The following is a 12219-nucleotide window of genomic DNA, read 5'->3' on the forward strand; positions in this document are numbered from 1 at the left end:
ATTTTTTTCATGTAGTACTATCATATCCTGTACACCCCTTGTGGGTACATGGCAGGAATTTGATGACGATATATTTTAAACAAGTTAGAAAATGAGTGACCTTTTGTAATTATTTTACATTAGCTACTTAGGTGGTGCTTTTTAGAATTGTCTGTTAATGTTTAATTGCCATTCTGTGATCTCGCCTAAGTATTATGATGCCTGTAATACTTAGACGAAAATTCTACACTACTAAAGTTTTTTACATGAGTTTCCCTCTGGTGTTATAATTCTTTTCAATATGCCAACTCATGGTATTTCATTATTGAAACAAAAAGCAGTTCTTAGTGAACAAAGGTATCTTTGTCATAGTCATCAGTGCAGGAATTGGAAGAGAAGAGTGATACCTGTAAGCCAGCCTTGTCTTTAGGTGAGGTGACTAGTACCATCCAGATGTGTGAGTGGTGGAAACCTGGGTGGGCAAAATTGCATCCATTGGACAGGAGGTAAATTTGCAGCAATTGGCCATTTCAAAGTAATTTGGATTTGATGATTCTTTTAAAGCTGTTGCAAGCTGCAGTATAGACAGAGTGAGCAGCTTGAGTTTTGGTCTTCAACCATTCGTGGTATGCAGAGGTATTTTCTTTTACTGCATTGGTAAACGTTTTTGAGAACTTCATTCCTATGAAGATGATTTCTGTTATTCAGTCTAAGCAGGTGTTTGGATCAGTTTGAACTGAAGCAGTATTCAGACCCTCAGGAGGTGTATAGGATATTATGATAGCACTCCATGAAAAAGTTCATTATTACTAACTTCCTTGATATCAACAATTTTCCTCTGAATTAATCTGTTATCTGTCAAGACTCCAATATGATCAATTCTTATATTTCTGTCTTATAAGGCACTTCATAATCAATTCACCTAGAACTTGGTCTTCTTCTGGGTCTTTTTCCTACCATTCTGGCAAAATACACTTGTTTTGCTAACCTTTCCTCTATCATTCTGTTTAAGTGACCACCACCACCTGAGATTAACTTTGCCAACACATTCCTGAATGCTAACAATGTCAAGTTCTTTGCTATTCTTGTTATTAATATGAAACTATGAATGATACCATCTGTGATCTCCAGTATGTTGATTAACTGCTGCATTTCTAACACAGCTCTCAGATCCATTAGTTAAAATTGGTTTGAATACTGTCTTGTATGCAGTTAGTTTAGTGTTTTGACTAATTTTTCTCTTATTCCATATAAATTAGTCAGTTGACTTCCTACCATACAGCTTTGCTAATTCTGTTGTCTATTTCCATATTTAATTTGCCATCTTCACTAAAAATTGTGCCTAAATAGCTGAACTGTTTTACTTGTTCTGTAGCTTCTCCATTCAGTGTTTATGCCTATTTTCATTGTCTTTTTATTGCTTAATTTTCGTATCGAATTTATTACAACAGTTATTCTATTTAGCCAGGGAATCCTGCAGACTTATAATGGATTTATTTATAAATATAACATCACCTGCATGAAAAGCTGAGATTAACATCAGTTTTGATATCAGATTTAATACCACTTTCCTTCATAATGTTTATTATTATTATTGAAAAAATGAAGGAACCATTAGTTTATACGGGAATTGTGATGAATGAAGTGGAGGTGAATAGTCTATTACAGAACCTTAATGTGAATACATCTGTGGGATTGGATGGTATACCGGCACGGGTCTTGCATGAAGCGGCTAAGGAATTATCAGTGCCCTTGACCATGTTGTTTAATCTGAGTCTCGGGTCTGGCTTAGTCCCGAAGGCGTGGAAAGAGGGGAAAATAGTTTCACTGCATAAAGGAGGATCCAAGACTATGGTTGCAAATTACCGACCGATCAGCATATCAGGAGTCGTTGTCAAGGTCTTGGAGAAAGTAGTCAAGGGAAAAATACTGGAATGGATTGATGAAAATGAGATACTGTACAGAGGACAGCATGGCTTTGTGAAGGGTAGATCATGCCTCAGTAACTTGCTCAAGTTTTATAACAAGGTGATGGCTGAACTGGATAAGGGAAATGGGTTTACAGTGATACTGCTGGACCTGGCAAAGGCATTTGACAGGATACCACATGGAATTCTAATCCGTAAACTACAACATATGGGAATGGATATAGGGTTGGTGAGATGGATAGCTGAGTGGTTGATGGAGAGATATCAAAGAGTAGTTTATTCAGGAGTAGAGTCCAAAAGACGGCCTGTGACTAGTGGTGTGCCACAGGGTTCTGTTCTTGGACCACTGCTGTTTAATCTGTTCATTAACGATATAGGGAAGGGTCTAAGGGGGACAGTTCATTTGTTCGCTGATGATGCAAAGTTGGGTAGAGCGATAGTGAATGCAGAAGATGTCAAAGTCTTGCAAGATGACTCAGATCGATTGGAGTTCTGGACTAAGGAGAATGGATGTCAATTTAATGTGACAAAATGTAAGGTTATGCATTTTAGGGTGAAAAGATTAGCAGCAGTATACCACATTGGTGGAACCGTACTCCAAGAGATTGATGAGGCCAGGGACTTGGGAGTGTTGGTGGATAGGGAGATGAAGTTTAGGGGGCACATTGCAAAAGTAGCTAAATCAGCTCATCAACTCACTTGGTTGTTGAAAAATACCTTGACAAGCAGAGACAAGCAAGTTATTGTACCTCTGTACCGAGCCCTGATAAGACCTCATCTCGACTACTGTGCCCAGATTTGGTCACCTCGGTTCCTTCTTGATGGGGAGGAGGTGGAGAGGATCCAGAGGCGAGTCACTAAGATGATAGCAGGTCTATGGAATGAACCATATGAGAACAGGTTGAAGATTTGTGGGTTGCAGAAACTAGTTGATAGGCGGAAAAGGGGAGATATGATTGAGACGTTCAAATTGCTAAAAGGATTCTATAGGATTAATTCAGAGGATATTTTTGAGATCAGGTCTGGTGGTGGGAGAACTAGGGGACACCCATGGAAGCTGGGAAAGAGCGTGGTTAGCAGGGGTGTTAGAGCTGGGTTCTTTACTTTTAGAGTGGTAAATGAGTGGAATAAGCTGCCAGAGTCTGTTGTGGGTGCCATGACAGTGAGCAAGTTCAAGGCAAGGTATGATAGATACTGTGAGAATGTTGAACAGTTGTGTGAACATGATGTTTAGGGCCTCCCTCGATGAGTCTAAGGACTCCCTGGAGTAGCCCGTAGTAATAATAATAATAATAATAATTATTACGGGTATCTCCATGGAGTCAGTAGACTCATCGCGGGAGACCCAAACTATCAAAAGAATATCTATCGTATCTCTTCTTGAATTCATTTACAGATGAAGAACTCACAACCGAATCAGGCAATGCATTTCACTCATTCACCACCCTCCAGGCAAAAAACCTCGTTCTCACACCCTTGTTAACCACACTTTTCCTTAATTTCCAGGGATGACCTCTTGTTCTTCCATCACTATCACACAGCTGAAACATTTCCCCTGCATCAATCTTATAAAAACCCTTTAGTAATTTAAATGTTTCTATCATATCCTCCTCTTCTCCACCTATCAACCAACCTCTGCAATCCATAAGTTCTCAATCTATCAATGTAGGGGGCATTTTTTCATCACTCACCAACTTAGTCACTCTCCTCTGAACAATGTGATCCATAAATGATGAACAACGTGATCCATAAATGATGAACAACAGTGGAGTTAATGTATACCTTTGTCTCACACCTAATTTAACATAGATTACTGCATGATAAGTTGATAGTCAAACTAGAGCGGATGGGATTGGATATTAGATTGGTGCATTGGATTGGAGACTGGCTGTCTGACAGGTATCAATAAGTTGTGTATGGGGAGGCTATATATACAGGAAAAGGAAAGTTAGTAGTGGTGTGCCTCAGGGGTCTGTTTTAGGGTCATTGCTGTTTAACTTGTATATTAATGATATTGGTGAAAATTTGGATGCAGATATTCAGTTGTTTGCAGATGATGCAAAGTTGGTATGAACCATGAAGAGTAGAGAAGATGTTGTGGCCTTACAAGAAGACTTGAATAAATTGAGTGATTGGGCACAGGAATGGGGATGAGAGTTCAATGCTATAAAATGTAAGGTTTTAAAATTTAGGGAAAAAGATGGGATGCAGAATTTATGCTTGGTAAGGATATATTGTTGGAGGTGGAGGAAATAAGAGATCTGGGGGTGATAGTGGATAAGGATTTGAAATTTAGGGGACACATAGCCAAAATTGTGAAGACAACACAAAGGCTTCTGGGAATGATGCAGAGAACACTGACTTGTAGAAGTAGGGAGATTCTTGTTCCATTGTATAAGGCTTTGATTAGGCCATACATGGACTATTGTGCCCAGATTTGGTCACCTGGTTTTTCAGAAGGATGAAGAGATGTTGGAAAGGGTTTAGAGGCAACTGACTAAGGTAGTTTCTAACCTCTGGAATGTCGAGTATGAGGAGAGATTGAGAAGATGCAACCTGCAGAGTCTAGTGGATAGGAGGTCCACCAGCCTCTGATCCTATAACAACCTCTAAGGAGGGGGGGGGGGTTATAGGATCAATGCTGAAGAGGTTCTACAGAAAATAGTGGGAGATCACGAGAGAACCAGAGGTCATCCCCAGAAACTGTATGAAGAGGGTGTGAGTAGGGAAGTGAGCAGGTTTTTTTCATGCAGAGTTGTGAATGATTGGAACCACCTTGCCTGAGAGTGTGGTTTCTGCAAGGAATTTGAGTGTGTTTAAAGCACGGTATGATGAGCTGTGTGTGTGTGTGTGTGTGTGTGTGTGTGTGTGTGTGTGTGTGTGTGTGTGTGTGTGTGTGTGTGTGTGTGTGTGTGTGTGTGTGTGTGTGTGATAAAAGGACTTCCTAGATGAGTCTTTGACTCCATGGGGTCTTGGTTAATGATAATAATAATAATGATAATTAAGTCATCTTCCTGTACCTTCTTTAATGCTACTGCTGACTTAGAACTCAAATACAGACTAAGTAGTCATTAATATATAATGTCCCATTTACACCATATAACTGTAGTGTTATGAATAGCTTTTGTTTTGCCTTGTCATATGCCCTTTCCAGATCAAAAAATTTAAATACAAATTCTTGTATTTAAATCATGGGAATATAAATTTATTCCCATTCATGGGAATTTAAATAAATTCAAATGCATAATAAAACTTCCCAAAATTTGGGAAACAATAATTGTCAGAGGTCCCACTTTACATCTTAGTTCACCTACAAATGCCCATAGATGGTGCACCACCTAGATAGGACTTTAGAGTCACCGACATGTTTCATTTAGAGAGAGAGAGAGTGTGTGTGTGTGTGTGTGTGTGTGTTACAAGTTATTTGTAATTCCTGAAGATGTCAGTGACTGAGACGAAATATTGAAAACATTAAAATTTGTTTTAATCCTTTCCCAGTGCTGTAAATATTCCATTAAACCTCCAGCATGATATCCTCCCAGCACTTAAGCCTTAACACATGGATAATTTAGAATTATCTGTGTATTGGGAAATGGTAATTCCTTGAAGGCAGATTTTTTTTTGTCTTGTGCAAAAGACATTCAGACACTGAGAAAATTTTCAAATGTTAATAAGACAATTATTAACATTTGAAAGAGAAGACTGTTTATATTTAAACAGCCTTCTCTTCCCTACTTCCAATAGGATCTATAAGTATATTGTTAAATTATCTATATTCTCCATTTGGAAAAGGAATTTTTTTATTCCTCGCAATTATATATTAATCTCTTGTAATATTATGTGGGCTCTTCCTCTTACTACATTCACTGTCAGTTTCTGGCCTTTGCTCACTCCTTCATTCTTCAGTTATATTTTTCACCTGTTTACTTTTTGTAAATTTTTACATTATTATGGACATTGATTTTCACAACATTATTTTCTCTTCATTCAACAACTTCCTTATTGCTAACACTATCAACATTACTGGTATTACCATTAGATGAAAACAAGAATACAATTCTTGTCATGTATAATCCATGTACCATCAATAGTGATAAATTATATGTGTCACAAATATGTTTCTTCTTTTAATGATAACAACATTTAGTAGTTGGTGGGCTAAAGACTAGATAATTTGGAAAGGTGTACTAGAGAACAAGGTACTGTTCAAGCCTAGATCCATGATGATTAAATAAATTTCTGTTTACTGAGCAAGAGGTCAGAGCTGACTTCACAGACTCAAGTCATTGTGAATATGCCAAAGTGTTAGATAGTCATTCCCATGAACTCATATGAGACATTATGAATTTCAATATGCCAAGGTTAAAGCATCACTCTCCAAAGTATAAGCTAAGATGTTAAGAGATTCATTTTTATGTATAAAGAGAAAATAACATTTTCAGTAATAAAATTTACATTTATAATGTGGTAATGAACAGAGCCGGCGCTAGGGTCTTTGTCGCCCGCGTGCAATGTCTATCTAAGCGCCCCTGTAACAATCCAGGCGTGTGTGGTTCTTTTACGATAATAAAAATTTAAATTATTTGAAATTTCTTAAATAAATTTTGACAAAACAGCCACACGTTGGTTCGCTAAATGTAACGAACCAGGGGTGTTGACTAGGCAGGATAATTATTAAAAACCCGAATATTAAAAAAATTCTCAAAAGTTAAAGCAAATTTTGATAAAGCCACTTCACTTTAATCGTTGAATATAATGATACAGGGATTATAGCCTTCTCACCGACCGAATCGCCAACAAAATTAAAGTGAATTTTAATTAAAGTTAAAATTTATTTGAACTAAAGTTTAAAAAATTCTTACATTTTACTAAATTCTTAGTAAGTTGTAAAATTTTTTTAATAATTTTTATAAGTGGAACTATCTTACAGGAAAATAAAAGAAACTCATGATAGATGAGAAAATAAAAGAATTCAGAAATAATAATTAGAACATTTTATTAATATTAAAATAAGTATTCAAAAAATATAATCTTTACAGAATAACAGAAAATAAATTAAATTACATAAATATACTTGAAATTTTTTTATTAAAATTTTAGGGTTCTTGATTTCATATTCACCAAATTAGAAATAATGGTCTTAACGTCTAATTCCGCACATACATCATTTTCAATAGCTATTAACGCCAAACTAACAAGCCTTTTTTTGTGACATACTTGTTCTTAAGTAGGTTTTAATCAATTTCGACTTGGAAAAGGAACGTTCACCGCTCGCTACACTAACAGGTAAGGTTAATAGTATTCTTAAAGCAATTTAAAAGTTAGGGAAAGATAAATTATTGGACACAATAAAATTAAGAATATCGAAAGGGTTTTGAATATTTAAATTATCCTTTCGAAAAATATCCCGGAAAGCACATAACTCGTCATATAGTTCTATTGCATTTACGTCTTTATTGTCGCCGTCCATCAAGAGAATCTCTAAATCGTCACAATTTTTTCGTAAATCTTCGTTATTAATTTGTAGTAATCTATACAATAAATTGCAATTCTCATAATATGTTTTTAGTTGTTCAAATTGTTCTATTAACAAACACATTGCAACGTCTAGAAGTATATAAAACACATTCACTCTAAATTTATCTTCTGGCGATTGTGGCGTTTCGTCATGAAGATCGTAGTCAAATTGTCGTTTCTTTCGTCGTCGAACTTCCGTACCAGTTTTAAATTCTTGTTCTCCATCCACCTCTTCACTCAGTTCTTTTGCCGTTTTTAGAAAAAAAAAAAAAAAAAAATCAGCTAACGCCTTTTTATTCCCGTATACGGGAGTAGGCGAGGCCATTTAGCCCTATCTAACTTTTGGAGACTGAGTGGGCCGTTCAATCTCCACTGGTACCCAATCAGAGACAGATGGCCCAAAGCTATCACTAATTAAGCGGTACGCAGTGAAGAGAGACGGCTCAAATGTGCCGCCATCTCGTGGTCCCTGACCCTAACACAATATAGTTAATGTCTGAAATAATGTGGGTTCTACGGTCGATTTTCTTGAGTTTACAGGACGAAAAATCCGAGTTTCCGGGAGGAAAAACCTGCTTGCCCGTGCCAGAGATCGACTAACTCGGGAACCGGTCGAAAAAAGGCTTAGAAAAATTTCCTCTAGTCGCCGACTAGACTCGAAACGAAGTCTTCCTTCGTGCGGCCAAGCGCGGTGGTGCGCAAACGCCACATCCACTGAGCTGCCGTTTTTAGAACGTCTTTAAAATTGTATCTGATCGATACTCTTGTAAGAATATTTTTAAATTTTCGATAGATTCTAAAGCAAGTGTAATGTTCATATTTTTGTCTTAAAGCATTTTACTCACAGGCTTTATTCTTAAGTAAATCATGCCAAATTATAAGAGAACAAATAAATTTGTAGTCCTTCATTTTAGCACATAATGTTTGTGCTTCATGCTGAGTTTCTTTATTAAAATTTTCATTATTTAAAATTTCAAAAGGTGCATCGTAAATTTCTCCTAACTGATATCGTAGAGGGCGGATTGCATTAATTTTACTTTCCCATCGCGTTTCTGATGGCTGTTTCAATGTTAAATTTTTTACGAACTTTAAAAGGATTGCCCAACGTTTGTAAGAGGATGAAAAGAAATTATATATTTCTTGAATAATTGCAAAGAAACTAATTGTATCTGCATTCAATTTGGCTGCATCGTTAATGATTAAATTTAGAGTATGAGCAGCACATGGCACATAAAAAGCTCGAGGATTTTTGTTCAAAAGCAAATTTTGGAGCCCATATTTTTTCCCTTTCATATTTTCCCCATTGTCATAACCTTAACCTCGCATGTCTTCAATAGGAATATTCCATTTTTCCAGTTGTTCCATTATTGTTGCACATAAACCACGTCGTGTGGAATCTGATATATCTGCAAAACCTAAACGTTTTTCCTGATTTTGACAATTCCATTGTCACAGGAAACAAAGCGAATAATAATGGTCATTTGTTCTGTTTTACTTACATCAGGTGTGCAGTCTAAAATTATGGAATTTAGATTTACAAATTGATAATAAAATTGTATCCCTGATTGCATTACTTAAAGTTTCCAATATTTCATTTTGACTACTCAAATAGTGTACTCTATTGTTTCCTTGTAGGGCCCTTTCACCATGATTTTCCATAACGGGATCAAACTTCGCAAACAGTTCGACTAATTTTAAAAAATTGCCGTTATTCCTTTCATATAATTTATCAGATGGTCCGCGAAAAGCTAAATTTTGGCTACCAAGGAATTTTATAATTTCAATCAAGTGTTCTAAAACACTCGTCCAATGTTTCTTTTCCATTTCATACATGCTTTGAGTCTGGCAATCAATAGTATTTTTGTTTTTTAAATTTTTATCAAGTTCCTTCCATTTTAAGAAATTTTTCATGTGAGCTAAACTAGTCTCGTGTCTATGCAAAGTTGTACTTACATTTCTCCAATCGTTATAACCTTCTACAAGACTACTTGATTCAGTAGGTGCGAAAAGTTTGCAACAAAAGCAAAAAACAGAATTTAAAGTTTCGGAATAAATGAGCTATGTTCTTGGCACGAGCTCCCCGTTTTCCATTTTTCTATTATAATACGTGTCGCCAAATTTACGATTATATGTATCTCTGGGATATATTATATTTTTCTTTTGAACAGGCCCCATTTCAATTAAAACAACTCGTAATTTTTCAATATTTCCCCATTAACCTGGATCTTCTAAATTTACAGAGACTAACAATGTGTTAGTTTCGTGGGCAACTACAACTAAATCTCCTCCTAACTGTTTTCACTTAAATCCTGCATCTTGTTATCTTGTTCAACAGTTGTAATAGTACTTTGATTCAAACTGGATGATGTTCATGGTTCGTCAACTCTGATTTCTGATGAATCGAGTTGGTTACAATCCGCATCAGAATATTTTAATATTTTAACAAATTTATTAAGAGCTTCAGTTTGTTTCTTAATATCTGCTTCTTTCGCAGCATGACGCTTACGATTTTGTGCACCAGATAACTTTTTTTTTAATTTTTGATTCCATTTCTATTTTATACCCACAAGAAATTATTACACAACACGACACAGAGACAAAACAATAGTCCGCACTGTGCTACTGTCAGTAGCCTATTGAGATGCATACTGTTATAAATCTACTGTTGCTATCCTGTCATTACTGCGACATTGTAAAATTTTATTATTATTTTAACTTTGTATACTTGTAATTTCTATTAATTACTTGTGATGTCTTTTTTCTTTACTTTTACTTTATTCTCCGTTATTCTAATATAGCTGTGCGCGCTTTCGCTCTCTCAGAATCTCTCTTGTTTATATTATTACGTGCTATGTTTACAAGAAAGTCAAATAACATTTATTTAGATTACTATGAAATATACACGAATTTAAACATTAGGGAGATTGCTTTCTTTATCCTTCTATAAAAACTCTTTAGCAAAATTTAGAACCTTTTTTCTTCAACTTTAAAATACTTTCTTTAACACAAAACGTTATCTACTCTCAGTTTACAAATTTTACTTATTAAACTCCAAGCTTACTCGCAAAGAGGTTACCTAAATCTCTCTGTTAAGTTATCTTTACAAATTTGATATCAACTTCTAACATGCCAATTGATTCTCTTAAGGACACTTCTTAACCTTATTAAACATTAAACATATATCATAAAAGTCTTTCTAATACAACTATAAGAGGAATTATATAAAAGTTTTGAACTTACAAAGTCTCTGTATCTCACAATTAGTCAAAAGTCTTTCACTAAAAGTTCTATGGCAATTCTTTCATCTCAAATCTTCATCTGGAATTTTGGCTTCGGCTATATCAATTGGGAATGTAGCGGGAGTCGTACAGTTCCGGAAAAATATTATTCTCCCATGGCGAAAAGAAAAACTTACGAACGAAGGTACTTCAGGAAATTTGCTTCGCCTTTTCTCCTCTCGCCGAAAATGCCTGGACGACTTCCGTCTCAAGTAGCTTGAATTGCCGCCTCTAAGAAACTGAAAATGCCGCCTCCAAGAAAAATGAAACTGTTGTCAACTGTCAATCAGGATCTCTTTGGACTGGAAATGTTTCTCTTCTATGGCTTTTGGGACTTCTCCTTTCGGCAATTTGAAAGCCCTGTCTGTGGCCTAGAAGTCGTTTCTCTCTAGCGACGTCTCGAACCGAGAAGCTCCTTTCTGGAAGCGGAAAACTCCTCCCTCAACCAACGTCTGGATCTGAGATGCTTTCTGACGATGTCTGGAACCGAGCAGCTCTGTCTCTCTTTGGCAACGTCTGGGACCGGGCGGTTTTAGCAATGTCTGGAACCGAGCTGCCTCCCCTTTAACAGCGTCTGAAACCGGGCAGCCTCTCCTGCCCATCTGTGGACATCTCTGGAACCGGGCTCCCTCTACTTCTGCAGCAATCTCTGGATCTGTGCAGCCTCTTCTGTTTGCTTCAGTCCCTTTTTATTATACCTCCTCTGAGACCTTGCATGAAGTTTGGCTGATTCTTTGGGGGTTGCCAAATTCTTATGTTAATATTAATTTTCAAGTTTCATCTTAAGTTTCAAGTTCGGCACGCCTTTTGTTCTCCTCTGCTTTCTTTTAATTGTAAGTTGCCGGCCATCGGAAACTTGTTTGAACCTTTCTGACTGACTTAGCAGATGTTTACACTTAGAGCCTGCAAGCCTTTCTCATACAAACAAATTTTAATAACAATCTTTCTAATGCCGCCATGTAGATCTATTACATGCAGATTCGGCGATATAAACATTGCCTTTGTTTTTAACACTCTAACATATTCTTATTAAAGCAGTATATACAGTTAACTTCCAGAGTGTTATTTACAGTAACATCTAAAACAAACTATACAGAGACAAACAAAATTTATTTTTACAATATTCACATGGGACTTAACCTAAGTAAACAATCGAATGTAATGTGCTTTGGAATATTTAAGCTACAATCGAGTTTTTACAGTACCATATGACTGGTTACGTAGCAACAAATGTTTTGTATGCATAAAAACCGTTCACCGTTTCACTTTAGATTCTGGAGGCAAGCATTTAGCCTGCTCTCGCTGCAAAATTGTAAACAGCCGGCAATATACAATTTTTTTAAAATTTTTATTCGGTGTATCAGGCCTTATTTATTTTAATATTGATCATTCTAAGAATTTTTTGTTTTTATGATAATAATTTTCTTTCTTAAAAATGAACTTATGACCCGTGCCTCGGCGCCCCTTCGTAGCGACGCCCGCATGCCCGCTTCCGCCGGCCCTGGTAATGAATGAAG

Source organism: Typopeltis vanoorti, chromosome 15 (genome assembly GCF_054136105.1).
Source record: "Typopeltis vanoorti isolate ZY-2024b chromosome 15, IOZ_Tvanoo_1.0, whole genome shotgun sequence".
In the NCBI taxonomy this organism is placed as follows: domain Eukaryota; kingdom Metazoa; phylum Arthropoda; class Arachnida; order Uropygi; family Thelyphonidae; genus Typopeltis; species Typopeltis vanoorti.